Here is a 19,005-nt window from a genome sequence, read left to right as displayed (position 1 = left end):
TGTAAATCAGTGACAATAAACTCCTTTCTGATTCTGATTCTAATCCTGCACTAATCTCACTTCATCCTCTCCGGAGTCCTGTTATCTTCCCCACCTCTCCAGGCTCCACCACTCATTTATAGACCAAAGGGACTGTGAGTCACTAATTAATTTATTAACCTTTGGGATGTGTGAAGAAATTAAGTCACCTGAAGGAAAATCCATTTATCACAGGAAGAAGGTTCAAACCCCACAGTGGAGCTTGGCCCTGCATGGGTTGCTGGAGCAGAGAGATAGATGTGCCCCTGTATATGTTCAAACTCTGTTTAGGTTTCTACTTAATCAGTCGTAAAATTAAATAAAATTTGTATTCAGAGTAAAAGCTAAAATGGTCCACAAACTCAAGATACAAGTTTACATTAAAGCATATGGGGAAATGCGTTATTTGTGTAAACAGCTAACACCAAAGGGTTCGCCACGCATTCCAGTGCCATTATAGCTTGCCCACAGTGCTCAGCAGAAAAACATGGAACACATCTAGTCTATAAACAACAACAGCTAAGCAAGCCTCCTTCCTACCCACCTCCCACACACCCACACTCATATACAGTGCCCCCTAGACAGGCCACTTTCTTTGGCTTCCAGCCTCCAGTGGACTTGGACACTCAGACATTAGACCTTTGTCTATCCCAGCAGAGTTGTTGTGTTTTGCAGACCTCAGTCTCTGCCAACAGGCCTCGGCTTCTGGAATTCCAATTCAACCTTAGGCCTTGATCCTCGGCATTGACTCTAGGACCTGTCGATCACTGAACACCAGACTGAAAGCTTCGGATTCGCTGAAGATAGGACCCCTAACCCTAGGCCTCAGACTCCAGGCTGACCAATTTGTGAACCCACCAACATCTTGTTTGGACAGCGTAATTCAAGTGTAGGCAGAGGATGCTGAAACTTTCAGTATTCAGAGTCATAGAGCCATGTAGTACAGTAACAGGCCCTTTGGCCCAGAAAGTCCGTGCTGGCATTCATCCACTCCTTTCTAATAAACTTATATTACTCCCATTTTATTCCCCCAGCACTCCCAATAATTCCACCTTCATCTGCCCAGATTCTATCCAGGGATAAATTATAGTGGCTAATGAACCAATCAACCTGCAGGTCTTTGGGATGTGGGCAGATATGGAACACTCGGAAGTAGCCACACAGTCATGGTAAGAATAACCATAAGACCATAAAACATAGGAGTAAAATTAGGCCATTTGTCCTATCAAACTTTCTCCACCATTCCATCACAGCTGATTTATTAGCCCTCTCAAACCCATTCTCCTGTCTTCTCCCCATAACTTTTGACACCTTACTAATCATGAACCTATGAACCTCTGCCTTAAATTTACCCAATGATTTGGCCTCTATGGCCATTTGTGGCAATGAATTCCACACGTTCACCACCCCCCCCCCCCGCCCACTAGAAGAAACATCCTCTCTAAATGCACTCTGTCTAGGCCTTTCAATATTTAATGTTTCAATGAAATCCCCCCTCATTCTTCTATGAGGAATGGGAAACTTCATGAATCGTTCCCTACATGACTCCCCGGTCACCCTCCTCTCTCCCCACTGATCTCTCTCCTAGTACTTATCCTTGCAAGCAGAACAAGTGCTACACCTGCCCCTACACTTCCTCCCTCACTACCATTCAGGACACCAAACAGTCCTTCCAGGTGAGGTGACACTTTACCTGTGAGTCTGTTGGGTTCATATACTGTGATGCTCCCGGTGTAGCCGGCTGTATACCAGTGACATAGATTTGGAGACCAGTTCACCGAACACCTACACTCTGTCCGACAGAACAAGTAGGATCTCCCAGTGGCCACCCATTTAACTCCACCTCCCATTCACAATCCGATACGTCATGGCCTCCTCTTCTATTGTGATGAGGCCAGACTCAGGTTGGAGGAACCACACCTTATATTCCATCTGAGCAGCCTCCAACCTGAAGGCATGAACATCAATTTCTCGAACTTCTGGCAATCCCATCCCCTTTTCTCTCTCTCACCTTATGTCCTTGCCTGTCTATCGCCTCCCTCATGTGCCCCTCCCCCTTTTCTTTCTTCCATGGCCTTCTGTTGTCTCCTATTAGATTCCCCCTTCTCCAATTAACTTACTACTTCTTTTTTCGCCCCTCCCCCACCTGATTTCACTTTGTGTTTCCCTCTCCTCTCTCTCACCTTTTAAATCTATCCCTCATTTTTTTTCTCTCCAGTCCTGCCGAAGGGTTTCAGCCTGAAGCATCGACTGTACTCTCTTCTGTAGATGCTGCCTGGCCTGCTGAGCTCCTCCAGTGTTTTGTGTGAAATGATCCTCATACAGGGATCATTCTCGTGAACTTAATACTGGATGTCTTAAGTTGGTGCCAAATTGATGCATCGGAGGCAGAAATGGATGAACTTGAGAATTCCAGGGATCTTTCTAGTGAACCTCCTCTGGATCTTCTCCAGAATGTACAGACGACACACAGTAGCTCAAGAAGTCATTGAACCCAAGTGGCTCAGTACGGCTCATTAATCCCAGACACTCAACTGGCACTTACAGTATGTTATTAATGACTTTTTAGTTGTGATTTTAGGATGCAAACTACTGATTTTGCACAGTATCTTACAAAGTACTGCTAATTGCCTTGATCCTAGTGAAATGTTAGTTGTTCATTATTAGGATTTGGTACAACTATAGTCAGTGCTGCAAATCCTATATCCTAGACCACAGTATTCCTTTGAAGAACTACCTTTCATCCTATCCATACCAACCTACAAAGCCACCAAGCTGCTATCTCACTGTCATTAACAGTGGATTCCCCTTCCCTAATGTTTATTTCCCATCATTCTTTCCGTGATTGTGTGGTTACTTCTGGGTTTCCAGCTTTCTCCCCCATCCCAAAGATCTGCAGGTTAATCAAGATAAGCCTCAGTTTTTTTTTCCCTCCAAAGGTCATCTATTTCTGGCCCTGATGCATATTGTGCATCAATTTAGCACCAACTTAAGACATCCAGTAAAATAATTGCTATGCATCATACTTAAAATTCAGGGCAAAGGTGATGGATGATTTTTGATTTAAATCCAGGCAAAAGCTGCATTAAGGAAGAGTTATCTTGTTTGCAGTGACACTACACAGGATCCCTGCTTCTTAATATCCACTTCAGAGGAAGAGCCTAGATATTATAGGATGTTATAATTGCCGCCTTTGAGAGAGAAATAAACAAGGATTAAATGCACCCCTCAGAGATTCAAATAGAACTGATCCTCTGTGGCCAATTTAGTAATCCAATATCAGCATCAGTCAGAGCTGCAGTAAATCAAGCTGAAGTTTTGTGTCAGGTATGCAACTAAATGAACAAAATGAACTATATCCCCATGATGCAGAAGACTGCAGCCAGGCGCTGCACATATTTTGACCTTTTTTCATGTAAATTCCACTGTATTAACAAATGGAACTGTTGGATTATGTGAGAATTTCTCATCCTTAGCATCTTACTCCCTATTATCTCACAAGTCTACCTATTTGTGCACTGGTTCTTGCATATTACATCCCAGTCAGTAAATTAAATCAAACGAGATAGAACCTGATCTGTGCTATAGAATTTCTGTCGCTGTTCGATCTGCTGAAAATTAACAGAATAACACAGTAAATCTGAGAGCTGAATAAATCTTATTTGAATGTTTTAACCTGTTCTGCCTCAATCAAATTTATTTGAAGAATTATTTGGCTGTACTAGATATTCCATAACATTTCTGAGTATCAGCATAATGCTGAAGCTATGTAAAGAGTTTCAGTTATATAAAGAGCAAAGGGGAGGTGAGAGTTGATATTGGACCACTGGAAAATTATGCTGATGAGGTAGTGAAAAGTAAAAGAAATAACAGATGAACTGAATAGGCACTTTGCATCTGTCTTCACTGTGGAAGACTCTAACAGTGTGTCAGAGGTCAGTGTGTGTCAGGGAGCAGGAGTGAGTGCCATTGCTATTACAAAGGAAAAAGTGCGAGGCCAACTGAAAGGTCTTAAGGTGGATAAGTCACCTGGACCAGATGGACTACAACCCACAGCCCTGAGAGAGGTTGTTGAAGATTTAACAGAGGTATTGGCCATGTTCTTTCAAGAATCACTTGATTCTGCATGGATTCCCAGAGGACTGGAAGATTGCAAATGTCACCCCACTCTTTAAGAAGGGAGGAAGTCAAAAGAAAGGAAATTATAGGCCAGTTAGCGTAACTGCAGTGGTTGGGAAAGTGTTGGAGTCTATTATCAAGGATGATGTTTCGTGGTACTTGGAGACTAATGATAAAATAAGTCAAAGTCAGCGGTTTTCTGGTTGGCTGCCGGTGACTAATGGTGTTCCTCATGGGTCAGTATTGGGACAGCTGCTTTTTACATTGTTTATCAATGATTTGGATAATGGAATTGAAGGCTTTGTGGCAAAGTTTGTGGATGATATGAAGATAGGTGGAGGGGTATGTAGTGCTGAGGAAGCAGTGCAATTGCAGCAGGACTTAGACAAATTAGAAGAGCTATAAGTGGCAGATGGAATACAGTGTTGGGAAATCTATGATAATGCATGTTGGTAAAAGGATCAATAGTGTGTACTGTTATCTAAATGGGGAGAAGTTTCAAACATCAGGGGTGCAAAGGGACTCCGGGGTCCTCGTGCAAGACTCCCAGGTTAATTTACAGGTTGAGTCTGTGGTAAAGAAGGCAAATGCAATGTTGGTTTTTATTTCAAGGGGAGGAGAATATAAAAGCAGGGAGATAATGCTGAGGCTTTTTAAGACACTGGTCAGGCAGCACGTAGGGTACTGTCAGAAGTTTTGGGCCTCGTTTCTCAGAATGGTTGTGTTGTCATTGGAGAGAGTCCAGAGAAGTTTCACGGGGATGATTCTGGGAATGAGGGGGTTAACATATGAGGAGTACTTGACAGCTTTGGGTCTGTACTCAATGGAACTTAGAAGAATGTGGGGAGATCTCATTGAAACCTACCAACCGTTGAAAAGACTAGATAGGGTGAATACTGAGAGGATGTTTCTTATTGTGGGGGTATCCAGAATTCAAGGGCACAGCCTCAAAATTGAGGGGTGACCCTTTAGAACAGAGGTAAGGAGGAATTTTTTGTCACTAGAGAGTAGTAAATCTGTGGAATACTCTCCCACAGATTGCAATGGAGGCCGAGTCCTCGTATATTTATGGCGGAAGTTGATCATTTCCTAATCGGTCAGGGCATCAAAGGATATGGTGAGAAGGCAAGTGTATGGGGTTGAGTGGGATCCGCAATCAGCCACGATGGAATGGCGGAGCAGACTCGATGGGCTGAATGGCCTAATTCTGCTCCTATGTCTTATGGTCTTATGTTAGCATCTCCTGCTCAACACAGAATGCACTAACATCAAATTCATTTTGCTTTATATGTACTAACTGAGTAATATTTCCTATGATTTTTACATTGGCAGTAATTATTGAGTTTATCCAGCTGTTCCTTTTAAGAAACATTCCTTTAGCTGCAATTAACACTTATATAGATGCAGATTCTATCCTGATTTGGATGCTTTCTCTGTCGAGATTGGATCTTATTCATGTGACCATATAGGGTTTTCGATAGCTGCTTTATTTCCCCCCCCCCCCCCAACTCCAAAGATGTGCTGATAGGGTAATTACGTGCTATTGTAACTTACATCAAAGGGAAACCACTGGGAATGTGAAGAGAGAAAGTGTTGCAGGGATACAAGGAAATAAGATGAAAATTTCTTTATCTGGGAGCCAGCATGGACCCAATTAGCCGAACAGCTTCCTTTTGCGTTGTTAGAAGTAAAAGATGCAAATAATTTAAATATGGCATTTTTTCATCATATTTAATTTAATTTGCATTTTACAATTAATTCTCTTGTTACAATGGTGGTTACAATTCTAAAGTAATCAAAGTTGGTCATAAAACAATTAACTTGTCTTTGTCTATGAAAGATACCATACAAAAGCAAGCTTTACTTTTCATCTTTTTAAATTTATATGGAAGAACTTGTGTTTAAGATGAAAAGTAGAGCCTGTGATTTTTTCTGTGGATATTTCAGAAGCAGTTGCATGTTTATAAATAGCAACTCTGTATTGGTTATCATAACAGACATTGACAATGAAGATTTGTTGAATCAAACAATGCCTGCATTGAACATTGTGACGCATTTGTGGAAATTTATTTAGTGATAAGCACAGTTAATTACAAGGAAGTAGCAATGTAAATACATAATGCACCAAATAACCTTGTAAATATTACACTTCTATGACATACATTACTGTGTTTAGCATTAACTGCTATTACTAAAATGGAATTAATTTAAGAAACCTTGATAACTACTAGAAACTTGAATAGGGAAAATCAAGAAATGGCTCAGTTAAGTAGAGGGCATTTGAAAATAGGAGAATAAGATTGAACTTAGCAAGTACAATCTTTCATCTAATGTATTGTGTGTCATCAGAATAATACCTTCTTTCCCAAACTTCCAGATACTGAATTGACTTATTTCTTACATCCTTCACATACATGAGGAGTAAAAATCTTTACGTTACATCTCCGTCTAAGTGTGCAATGTGCAATCATAGTATTTATAATAATTTATAATAAATAGAACAGACAATGTAACACAGAACACACTCAAATCAGCATGAATTAATCAGTCTGATGGCCTGGTGGAAGAAGCTGTTCCGGAGCCTGTTGGTCCTGGCTTTTATACTGGGGTACTGCTTCCTGGATGCTAACAGATGGAATAGATTGTGGTTGGGGTGACTCGGGTCCCTAGTGATCCTACAAGTCCTTTTTATATACCTGTCTTTGTCAATGTCCTGAATAATGGGAAGTTCACAACTACAGATGCACTGGGCTGTCCACACCACTGTCTGCAGAATCCTGCGATAAAGGGAGGTACAGTTCTCATACCAGGCAGTGATGCAGCCAGTCAGGATGCTCTCAATTGTGCCCCTGTAGAAAGTTCTTAGGATGTGGGGACCCATACCAAACTTCCTCAACCGTCTGAGGTGAAAGAGGCGCTGTTGTGCCTTTTTCATCACACAGCTGGTGTGTACAGACCATGTGAGGTCCTTGGTGATGTGGATGCCAAGGAACTTAAAGCTGTTTACCTTCTCAGCCCCAGATCCATTGATGTGAATAGGGGTTTGCCCATCTCCATTCCTCCTGTAATCCACAACCAGCTCCTTTGTTTTTGCGACATTGAGGAAGAGGTTATTTTCTTGACACCACTATGAACTTCCAGTAATATCTTGAACTTCGAGTAATTGCCCCCCTTTGCCATTCTCCATTCCTATTTCCCTCTCTTATCTCATGTCCTTATGTGCCCATCATCACCCTCTGATGCAGTCCCCCTTCTCTTTCTTTCATGGTCTTCTGTCCTCCTATCAGATTCCTCCTTCTCCAGCCCCTTATCTCCTGCACCAACCAATTTCCCAAGTCTTTACCTCACCCCTCTACAGGTTTCACCTGCCACCTTGTACTTCATCCTCCCTTCCTCCCACCTTCTTACTCTGACTTCTCCCCTTCCTATAGAGTCCTGATTAAGGGTCTCAGCCCAGAACATTGACAGTTTATTCCTTTGCATGGATGCTGTCTGACCTGCAGAGTTCCTTCAGCTTCTTTCCCACCTAGCTGCCCTGCTGAAGTTTCTCGTTTAAATGTATTGTACACTTGTGAGACACTCCCTGGTACTTCACCAAGAATCATTACGTGGTCAAGTCGGAGAGGTTTGTGAGCTCCTGAGACTCTGACAGTGATGTCATCTGGAGTTTAACCATCTGTGGCACTTAGCCTCTGGTAGGGTCACCCATGGTGATAAGGTCAAGGGGGAAGTTCCAGACAAAGAACAATCCAACAAAGTCCCAAGCAGTGGAGCTGCCAGAAGACTACGACATATTACAATGGCAGTGAGGGCAGTGAGGGCAGAGGAAGGCTCCAGCAGTGAAGGGTCCACAGTGGTCTTGCATTTCACGCCGCCAGACCCTGACTCCGATCAGTCAAGGAACGTGAGGTAGCTGCACATGTATCAACCTCCCCACGTTAAGAAGTCACACACACACATTCTCCTTTAAGGGTATCTACCTTAACATCCTGGCTATGTGGATCCAGTATCAGCCTCTACAGCCACCTGAGGACTCACCGGGAGACAAACCCTTAGAAAACAGCATACTCAACTCAAGTGATTGCACTACCAACTTGCACAAGTGGACCTGCCAACCATTTTCCAGAGCAGGGGTTCCCAACCTGGAGTCCACGGGTTCCTCTGTTAATGGTGGGGGTCTACGGCACAAAAAGTTTGGGGACCCCTGTTCTAGAGCAATTTAGTTGCAAAATGGTTGGTTCTTTTTAAAACCTTTACTCCGTCTCTTCCAGTTTATAAATCTCCCTTGGTCTATCCTAGTTCCTTAAGTGGTTGACAGCTTTTGTCATGGTTTAAATTCACAGAAGGGTTTGGATAATGAACAAATGCCGAACAACAGTAAACACTCTTAGTAATGGGTAAAATATAATGGGTTTTTCATATTTAGGTGCAGAATTCTATTTAGCCTTCAAAGATAAATACTAATAAAAAACCTTTTTTAAATGTTATTACTTGAGGTAACTAAGTAAGCAAATAACAAGGAACCAGAATAATCAACCTAAATGTTACACCTACTATTGATTGATAACATTAACTTGTTGAATAGCAAATTGGTAAAAGTTGCAATCTAATAAATTATTGAGTATTTTTCTTATTTAAAAACAATTCTTGAATCCTAATTTTTTTTCTGTTTTAAATACATTTGCTAATTACAAGAGTTTAAATTAACAATGTTCTGTTGTAGCAGGAGAGAAACTCTAAGCTAAATACCATAAACTGTGACATACTCATCATTATATCTGGAAATGAACAGGCTAGAGATTGACTTTGATTTTAATGTCATGTCCCTCAAGATTCAGCAAAGAGGTATTGGTAAAATGCATTTCACCCAACTAGAATTCTTGTGAAGCATCAAGAAAGACAAAATATGTAGACTCCAGGCAGTAGCCCATCGCACCTGCCCACCTCCTCCCTTCCACCCTGCCTAGAACACCCTAAGTATTTTAGGCAGCAGGTCAGGTCTTACACACATTTTATGAGTTTTCAGATATCTCTGATTTTCAAAGGCATTTAAAAACCATTCAAACAGATTTAAATAACTGACGTAATAAAATAATTAAAAGTGTTTTGGAGTACAAATAATTAAAAAAATAAAAGGAATTAAAATAATAATATGGACTTACCATGTTCCACAGGGTCAACATTATGATTGGGCCACTTGTGCACCTGCTCTCCTCGGGGTAACATTGGGGCTTACATATAAAATACACCTGGGTCCACTCATCAACTCACCATTTGTCTGCTGTTGGCCTTAAAACTGAGGGCGGTGGGGGAATCCAAATTTGACAGACCGACCCACAGTCAAGTTCAGTTGAAAGCCTGACAAAGTCATAATCAATGATTTTGTCATGAGCAAAGATGCGTTTTCAGTTCACCTTGAGGTCCATGACATCACAGAAGACATCCTTTGTCATTTTAATCCACATTACTGAGAAGTAGCTGAAAGCACTGGATTTAACAATTTTTTTTAAAATTTCTGATTCTGCACTATTTATTTTAGTTAACTATTTAATATACATATAGATTTTCTGTAATTCAGTTTTTTCCTTTATTTATCATGTATTGCAATGTACCACTGCAGCAAAGTTAACACGACATATGCCAGTGATATTAAACCTGATTTTGATTCTGACATTACATTGCACCAAAGCTGCATTCATTCCAAGAGGACTAAAATATAAAAGCAAGAATGTAATGCTGAGACTCACATTTGGGAGTATTATGAGCAGTTCTAAGAAATGACATGCTGGCATTAGATTGGGTCCAGAGGAGGTTTATGGGAATAATCCCAAGAATGAAAGGAGTATGAGGAGTGTTTGAGGACTCTGGGCCTGTACTTGCTGGAGTTTAGAAGAATAAGGGGGCTCTCATTGAAAGCTACCCAATACTGAATGGTCAAGATAGAGTGGATTTTTCAAATAGTGGGACTCAAGATAGAAGGATGTCCCTTTAGTACTGAGAGGAGTAGGAATTTCTTTAACTAAAGGGTGGTGAATCTGTGGAATTCAGGGCCACAGATAGCTGTGGAGGCAAAATCATTGTTTTTTTAAAGCAAAGGTTGATAGGTTCCTGATTAGTAAGGGCATCAAAGATTACAGGGAGAAGGCAGGAGAACGGGCTTGAGATGGAAAATAATTCAGCCTTGGCAGAACCTACTTGATGGGCTGAACGGCCTAATTATGCTCCTATGTCTTATGGTTCTATGATCTTATAATGCCACTGAATATTGTGTTAGTTATTCCAAATAGTATCTAATGGAAAATTGGCCAGTAAAGTTCTGTCCAGAAAGAGCGCGATAAATCAAATCCGTTTGTTAAGCCTCATAGACGACTCACTCACAAGCAAAGGACTTCAAAGGTCTTCAGTCATCCTGTAGTTTTTATCTGATTACAATGCTTAGAAAGTTCTTTGCTGATGTTGTTGAAATAAAGTAAACTAGGTTTTATGGAGACATTATGGTTAAGTTCTAAATGAATGGAGTGTAGTTGATCATGGCTGTTCAACACAAAGGTAATGGTATGATTTCTGATGATTGCAGGAAGTGGAACTTTAAATTACAGTAGTTACTGAGTTTACCTTTCCAGTCATACATATCTATCCCAAAGAGAGATTCTGATGCCGGAGCATATCTGGAGGTATTATTTTAAATGAATTTACCGACTGTATAAAAGACTTGTACAATTAAACATCATCACATCTTGTAAACTATCCCTGTTTCTCTGTTGCATTTTGATGCCTGAAATAAAGCTGCTTTCCTTAATACTCTTGTCATTTCGAAGGATGAGCACTTTAGCATTGAAAGCATAGTTACATCACCATTTATCCAACAGTCACATATTCATCCTCACCATCCATCTCACTTACATACAAACAGTGCAGGCATCTTTTAATACCATCCATCCTTCATTCTATTCAAGCATATCCAATACTGAGATAGGAATATTTTACTATCCTGGCAATTTCAATAAAGCAATTTTCATCTATCAGGATCAAGGACTTCTTTTTCTGATAACTGACTGCTGTACATACATGGAGTACATAAAAATGATGAATTTCCTCCACTTTTTGTGATCTTCTGAACATATGCCATGCTATTTTTCTTGTCTTTTAATATGTAAAATACGTTCACTTTTGCTTGCTTTAATTGACCCTACTAGAAGGCCACTGCCACTGATGGTTTAGTCTCCGTGCAGTCTGATAAGTAGTATTTTATTGGGTTCATGTTTAATTGTATCATATTACATACTGTGAAAGGACCAAATTTGAAAATAAAGGTCCCACATTTCAATTTCTTTCTCATCCTTGCCTCCATGAATCGTTTATGCTGATCATTTTGATCACCCTCATTATCATGTCAAGCCATTGTTGACAAAGAGTGCTCCCTAGTGGTTTGTAAATGAAATTGGATTGTTTTCATTTGTCTTTCCTTTTCATTTACCTGCAACTTCTTCATCTTGCTGCCTCTTGGAAGTCCCACTTAGGTTACATTATTCCATTTTCAGGATAATAGGGAGTGAATTAGATCACTATTGTCAGGGAGATTGGATGTCAAATTCATTTCAAATGGGAAAATCATAAAAGTGAAACCATGACTAATATCTGGTTCTCAGTAAAGGATGCATCCAATGCAAGAAGTTTTTATCAGTTGTGGCCATAAATGGATTTCAGCCTGCATAAGTAGAGAAATCAACTTTTTAAAATGTCACAGAACAAAGGTTGATTTTTTTTAAATTACAGATAGGACATTCAGCAGTAAAACATACTGAAATCTAGATAAAATAAGGGACTGCTCCCTCTATGAGTTCTTGGTCCTCTCTTCCATCTCCACTCTGCTCCTCATGGCTCTTTTGCATGCAATCACAGGAGATGCAGCACTTGTTTGTTATGTCTTTCATTCTCACATTCCAGGGATGAGAACACCGGTTCCAGGTGAAACAGCCATTCACTTGCATTCCTTTCAGTACAGTGTACAGCGGTCAGTGTTCAAAATTGAAAGCCCCCTCCCCACTGTACTGGAGCAAACAAACACGGATTGGGTGCAAACATATGTTTAGTCCACAAGGTTGACCCTGAGCATTCAATTGTCTGTCTCTAGTTGTTCACCTCACCTCTGCACACATCCATCTGTATGTGGCTTGCTACATTGTTCCAATGAAGGTCAGCATTAGCTTGAGGAATGGCATTACATTTTTTCTGTCTCGGCATCCTTTCTGACTCAGGATCAAATTTAACAATTTCAGATAACTTTCTCTTTTTTTATAACAGAACTGATCAATACAGTTGTGGGTTTGTCTGTAATATAAACTGATTTTTTCCCTCTAATCACAGAAACCATCTGCTCTACCAGGCATTTCCAGCATTTTTAGTTTAGGTTCACAATTCAGTACCAATCAGACCTGCATCTCACAACTTTTACATGTTCCTTTTTTCTCTCTTTCTCCCTTTTTAACTGCACTTGTTATACTAATTAATCTGAAGACACTGAAAATACTGGTATCACCATAGCAACCCTGACCTCACCTTATTAGAAATAATCGCTTTTCTATCGTCCATTCCACCCCCCCCCACCCTCTCTGCAACTTAAAAGTAAATTGTTTTATTATGTTCCCAATTTTGAGTAAAGGTCTTCACCCTAAAACTTTTGTCCGTATCACTGAACAACTGCCTGACCTGCTGGATGTTTCCTACATTTTCTATTCTTTGTGTTATAGAGTCATAGAAAACTACAGCACAGAAACAAGCCCTTTGGCCCATCTGACCCATGCCAACCCATTTGCCTAGTCCCATTGACTGTACCTGGAATAGAGTCATAGAAATTTAGATTTCCAGCATCTGCAGTTTTTTTCTTTATCTTCAACTTATAATAAAGACAGCAATGACAAGAATAACTTCCTGTGCAACATACCTAAGGGGCATTGATTCATGCAGGGCTTTATATCCATGAATAGCACCCTATCTAACTGGTCACACAAGAAAGACTGCAGATGCCGGAAATCTGGAGCAACGCACATAACAAAAGGCTGGAGGAACTCAGCAGCAGAACAGACAACTCATATTTCGTCAGGGCAGCCTCTAACCTGATAGCATGAGCATCAATTTCTCTAACTTCGGGTAATTACTACCCTCTACACATTCCCTCTTTTTCCATTCCACATTCTGGTAATCTTCTCACCCCTTCTCTCTCCTCACTTGATAATCACCTCCTTTTGGTTCACTTTCTCCTTCCCTTTCTTCCATGGTCCATTATCCCCGCCAATAAGATTCTGTCTTCCACTTTTCACCTCCTACTTCTTCCACTCTTCCCAATCACTGACCTTCCCCCTCACCTCGTCTTCCAATCACCTGTTAGCTTGTCCTCCTCTGCCTCCCCCCACCTTCTTATTGTGGATTCTTCCCCCTTCCTTTCCAGTCCTGATGAAAGATCTTGGCCTGTGATGTTGGCTGTTTATTCTCCTCCCTAGATACTGCCTGACCTCCTGAGATTCCCTAACATTTTGTGTGTGTAATTTGAGATATCCACCTCTGCAAAGTCCTTCGTGTAGCTCCAGCAGTTTAATTGTTAAGCTGGTGGATTGCTGTCTAATATCCCCCTCATTCTCAAATTCTTCATGTGTTCAGTTCTTCAGTGTGACACATCAGATAAATACTGAGAAATCTAGCAATGTAACATATTCTCAGCAAGCCACAAAGGGTGAATTAAAGTGATATTATAGTGATCAAATTTAGCCCATTCAACACTCTAAAAGATTGTTATTATGTCCTCCCTTCAAGTATTGAAAGGCCCCTTGAGACTATTGTTACTAGCATGTGTTAAAGGTGTATTCTTTCCAGTGTTCATGGACTTATATGTAATTGTCCTTTCATTGTATTTCACTTTCAGAATAGAACCTGTGATAATTTGAATTAATGAGAAGGCATCAAATATGTGTTTGAATTGTACTATATTCCTATAAAAGACAAGAATGACAAATAAGATTTGAAATAGTAATTAGCTCATTGGAATAGATTACAGGTTCTCAGATTCATCAAGCAGTATTTGAAAGTGTAAATTTACTCCCAGTTATATTAAATTCAAGTCATGGCTGCCTATGTTTTAAAATTATCTTTGAATTTAGGCTTAAGCTTTTACTTCTTTGCTAGTAGAATTATGATGAGGAAACTAATATTATATTTCTTGACAGAATTATTTCTGTTACTTCATTTACACAGATATACTCAGTAGCCACTTTATTAGGTACACCTGTGCACCTGCTCGTTGATGTAAATATCTAATCAGCCAATCAAATGGCAGCATCTCAATACATAAAAGCATGCAGACATGGCCAAAAGTTTCAAGGTTGTTCAGACGAAACGTCAGAATGGGAAGGAAATGCAAGCTAAATTGCTTAGATTGTGGAAATATTGTTGGTGCCAGACTAGGTGGTTTGATATTCTATAAAACTGCTGACCTCCTGGGATCTTCATGCATAACAATCTTTATAGAATGGTGTGAAAAAACAAAAAAAAATCTAGCGAACAGTTCTGTGGACACAAATGCCTTGTTAATGAGAGTTTAAAAATGTAAACACGAGGAATTCTGCAGATGCTGGCAATTCAAGCAACACACACCAGAGTTGCTGGTGAATGCGGCAGGCCAGGCAGCAACACCTTATATTCTGTCTGGGTAGCCGCCAACCTGATGGCATGAACATTGACTTCTCAAACTTCAGCTAATGCCCCACCTCCCCCTCGTACCCCATCCGTTATTTATTTATATACACACATTCTTTTTCTCTCTCCCCTTTTTCTCCCTCTGTCCCTCTGACTATACCCCTTGCCCATCCTCTGGGTCTTTCCCCCCCCTCCCCCTTTTCCCTCTCTCCGGACCTCCTGTCCCATGATCCTCTCATATCCCCTTCGCCAATCCCCTGTCCAGCTCTTGGCTCCATCCCTCCCCCTCCTGTTGTCTTCTCCTATCATTTTGGATCTCCCCCTCCCCCTCCCACTTTCAAATCTCTTATTAGCTCTTCCTTCAGTTAGTCCTGACGAAGGGTCTCGGCCCGAAACGTCCACTATACCTCTTCCTAGAGATGCTGCCTGGCCTGCTGTGTTCACCAGCAACTTTGATGTGTGTTGTTTGTTAATGAGAGTCATGGCTACCAGTGTGAGAGGTAAGAGGAGAATGTCCATGCTGGTTCGAACAGTGGTGTGCAGGAGAGCACCTCTGAATGCATACAGTATGTTGAACTTTGAAGTGGGTGGGCTACTTGCATACACCCAGCAGCCACTTCATTTGGATCAGGAGATATCTAATAAAAAGTCCACTCTATACTTTACAACCCTTTTGTTCAGAAATATCACAATGTTACAAATATGCATAATCGACATTTAGATCCTAAAGAAAATGTTCATGTGCTTAAACTAACGCTTTTCTCTTTGGAGCGAAGGAGGATCAGAGATAACTTTATGCAGGTGTATGAGACTATAAGAGGTATTGAAAGTGTGGATAGCCAGCACCTTTTTCCCAGGGTGGAAGTGAGTAATACAAAGGGGTATAACTTTAAGGCGTAGGGAGGAAAGTATGGCAGGGATGTCTGCGTCAGTTTTTTTACACAGAGGGTAGTGGATGTGTGGAACACGCTGCTGAGGCACATATTTGAGGCATTTGAGGGACACTTAGATAGGCATAGGGATGAAAGAAAACTGGAAGGCTATGTGTTAGATTGACCTTGCAGTAAGTTAATACAATGGGCCAAATTGCCTGTACTGTTCTGTATTATTTTATGTTCTATGTTCACCCAAAATCAGGAGGGAGGAGAAGATAGCAGCGCGACGCAGCGCGCACGGCCGTTCCGAATGAATATCGTATGGGTTAACTAGGGGGCCGTGCACAATCCAGATTTGATGGAGACAGCCGTGAGAAGCACGAAGAAACACCTGGAGTAACTTCTGAAATGCCCACTTCGCTGCCGTTGCTACTGTGCGATCGAGAATCTCTGGAGGGGAAGGCCCCAGAGCCTCGGCTTTGCCTATTGCCTGTTGCCAGGGCCGGGGTCGAAGCGCTTGGCAGAGATGGTGCTCGGTGTCGGAGAGTTGGTCGGAGGCTCGAAGTTTTCAGATGGACTCGGAGTTGGACTGTGGTCAAATGCTTCCAGTATGCTGCATTGGCAAGTTGGCGGCACTGGAGGTTTACCGTCTGCGTGAGATGGTGGGACTTTTGAGATACTTTGAGACTTTTACCGTGCTATGGTCTGTTCTTATCAAATTACAGTATCGCTTTGCACTGTTGTATCTATACATTATAATTATGTAGTTTTTGTTAGTTTTTAAGTTGGTTTGTCATGTGTTTCTATGATATCATTCTAGAAAAACATTGTACCATTTCTTAATGCATGCATTACTAAATGACAATAAAAGAGAACTGTGTGTCCTCATAATCTAATCTAATTGTTCTCATCTGCAATTTAATCGCAATTTCAGAAGGTTTTTTTTGCATTTTTGGAGGAGTATGTCATTATTCAATATGAAGTTCAAGAGGATTGAACAAGCTCCCACTTTGGCCAGCAATGTCAGCATCGTGTAGTACAGGATGTCAGCACGACACAATGCAGAGTAAATCCTCCTGCTGCCACGACAACTGCCCTGGTAACAATTCTTGTTTGATCAAAGGATAACAGAAAGTCTCATACTTATGTGTTGGGGTTTTATTACCACCACGAGATGCAAATTGCACACTTTTGGAGGCATCTTCTTAAAAATAACATTATCTCAGTACGTATATAGCTATGGAAGCATTTTCATGATATTAGATGCAACATTTTGAGTGATTATAATGAAACATGTGGCCACAGGGTACCCATGAAAGCTGGAACACTTAAAGTTCCTTTCCTGTGTTTCCTGGTGGTTTCTGATAAGCTGTTAGCCTATACAATTCTCATACAATAATTATTAAGTTGTTAAGCAAATAATGGTTTACAATTTAAAGCACATCCTGGCTGCTGATGCTGTTTGATTGCATGACTACTTGCCTAAGGAGAAGAAAGAAGCATTATTATCATGTTGACATTATTTTAAGGAGACTGGAAAACAAAGGGAGGGACATGATGCTTAAATGGCATTGAGGCTTAGCAGATCCTAGTGAAGAAGGGTACTAATTTGCACTTCCAGAAGTGGCCTTGAATTCAGAGTGGTAGAGTGAACAAATAAGTGACTGTAGCCTGGTTGATTAAACTATGAGGACAGGGTACTATTCTTTCTGTGAAGATGGCAGAAGGGTCTGATTGAGGAGCTTAAATGTTAACAGTATTTCATAGGATAGATGCAGATATATTGATGGGGAAATAAAGAATGGAGTAATACAACATTAAAATCAAAACAAGACAGTTTAGGTGAAAAAAAGTGGAAAAATATGGAAAAGGTAATAGTAATCTAAACACTCTTTCCCAAATGGCATGAATTCTGAATCAATTCCATCTTTAAGTCTAAATTTAATAGGTTTTTGTTAAGCAATGAATTTGAGAAACATGTAGTTACAGCTGGAAATTTGCATTGAATATATATTAGTAATAAATTAATTGAATAGAAATCTGCATTAAGAAGCTGAACATTGAAAGACAGGACATAGAACAGTACGGCACAGGAACAGGCGATATGCTGAACTAGTTAAGCTAGTAATTAAATACCTAACTAAATTAGTCTCTTCTGCCTATGCATGGTACATATCTGTCCATTCTTTGCACATCTATGTACTAATGGAAGAGCCTCTTCCATAAACACCTTTATTGTATTTGCTTCCACTCCCATCTGTGACAGTGCATTCCCGGCGACCACCACTCTCCGTGTAAAACATTTGCTCCGCAAATATACTCTGAGCTTACCCCCGTCACTTTGAATGCATACTTTCTAGTATTAAACATTTCAGCTCTGGATATAATTGCCAACAGTCTATACTTCTCATATTCTTATAAACTTGAATCCGGTCTCCCCACAGCCTCTGCAGCTCCAGAGAAAATATCCTAAATTTGTCTAACCTCTCTAATAGCACATGTCTAATCCAGGTTGCATCCTGCTAAATATTAGATTAGATTATGAGGACATGTAGTCCTCTTTTATTGTCATTTAGTAATGCATGCATTAAAAAATGATATAATATTCCTCCGGTGTGATATCACAGAAACACAGGACAGACCAAGACTGAAAAACTAACAAAAACCACATAATTATAACATATAGTTACAACAGTGCAACAATACCATAACTTGATAAAGAACAGGCCATGGGCACAGTAAAATAGTTCAAAGTCTCTCGAAAGTCCCACATCTCACGCAGATGGGAGAAGGAAGAAAACTCTCTCTGCCATGCCCGACCACAGTCCAACTCTGAGTCATCCGAAAACTTCGAGCTTCTGATCAGCCCTCCAGCACCGAGTACCGAGCGCCATCCCTATCCCAAAACTTCGACCTCAGCCTCGGTCGCCAGCAGCAGGCAAAGCCAAGGATTTTGGGGCCTTCCCTTCGGAAGATTCTCAATCGCCCAGTAACAGCGGCAGCGAACCGGCTTTTCAGAAATTTCTCCAGATGTTCCTCTGTGCTTTCACGTCTGTCTCCATCAAATCAGAATTGTCCACGGCCCCTATTTAACAGATACGATATCATTTCACCAGAGAGCTGCGCGCGCTGCGTCACACTGCCATCTTCTCCTCCCTTCAGGAGGAGGACATCTTTTGCACTCTCTCTAAAGTCACCATATCCTTCCTATAATGAGGTAACCAGAACCAAATGCAATACTCCAGATGTGTCCTGATCAAAAATTTATAAACTGAATCGACTATTCCTGTTTCTATGTTCCCAA

The sequence above is a fragment of the Mobula birostris genome, chromosome 3, assembly GCF_030028105.1.
Source record: "Mobula birostris isolate sMobBir1 chromosome 3, sMobBir1.hap1, whole genome shotgun sequence".
Classification (NCBI taxonomy): domain Eukaryota; kingdom Metazoa; phylum Chordata; class Chondrichthyes; order Myliobatiformes; family Myliobatidae; genus Mobula; species Mobula birostris.
This window is presented reverse-complemented; position numbering follows the sequence as displayed.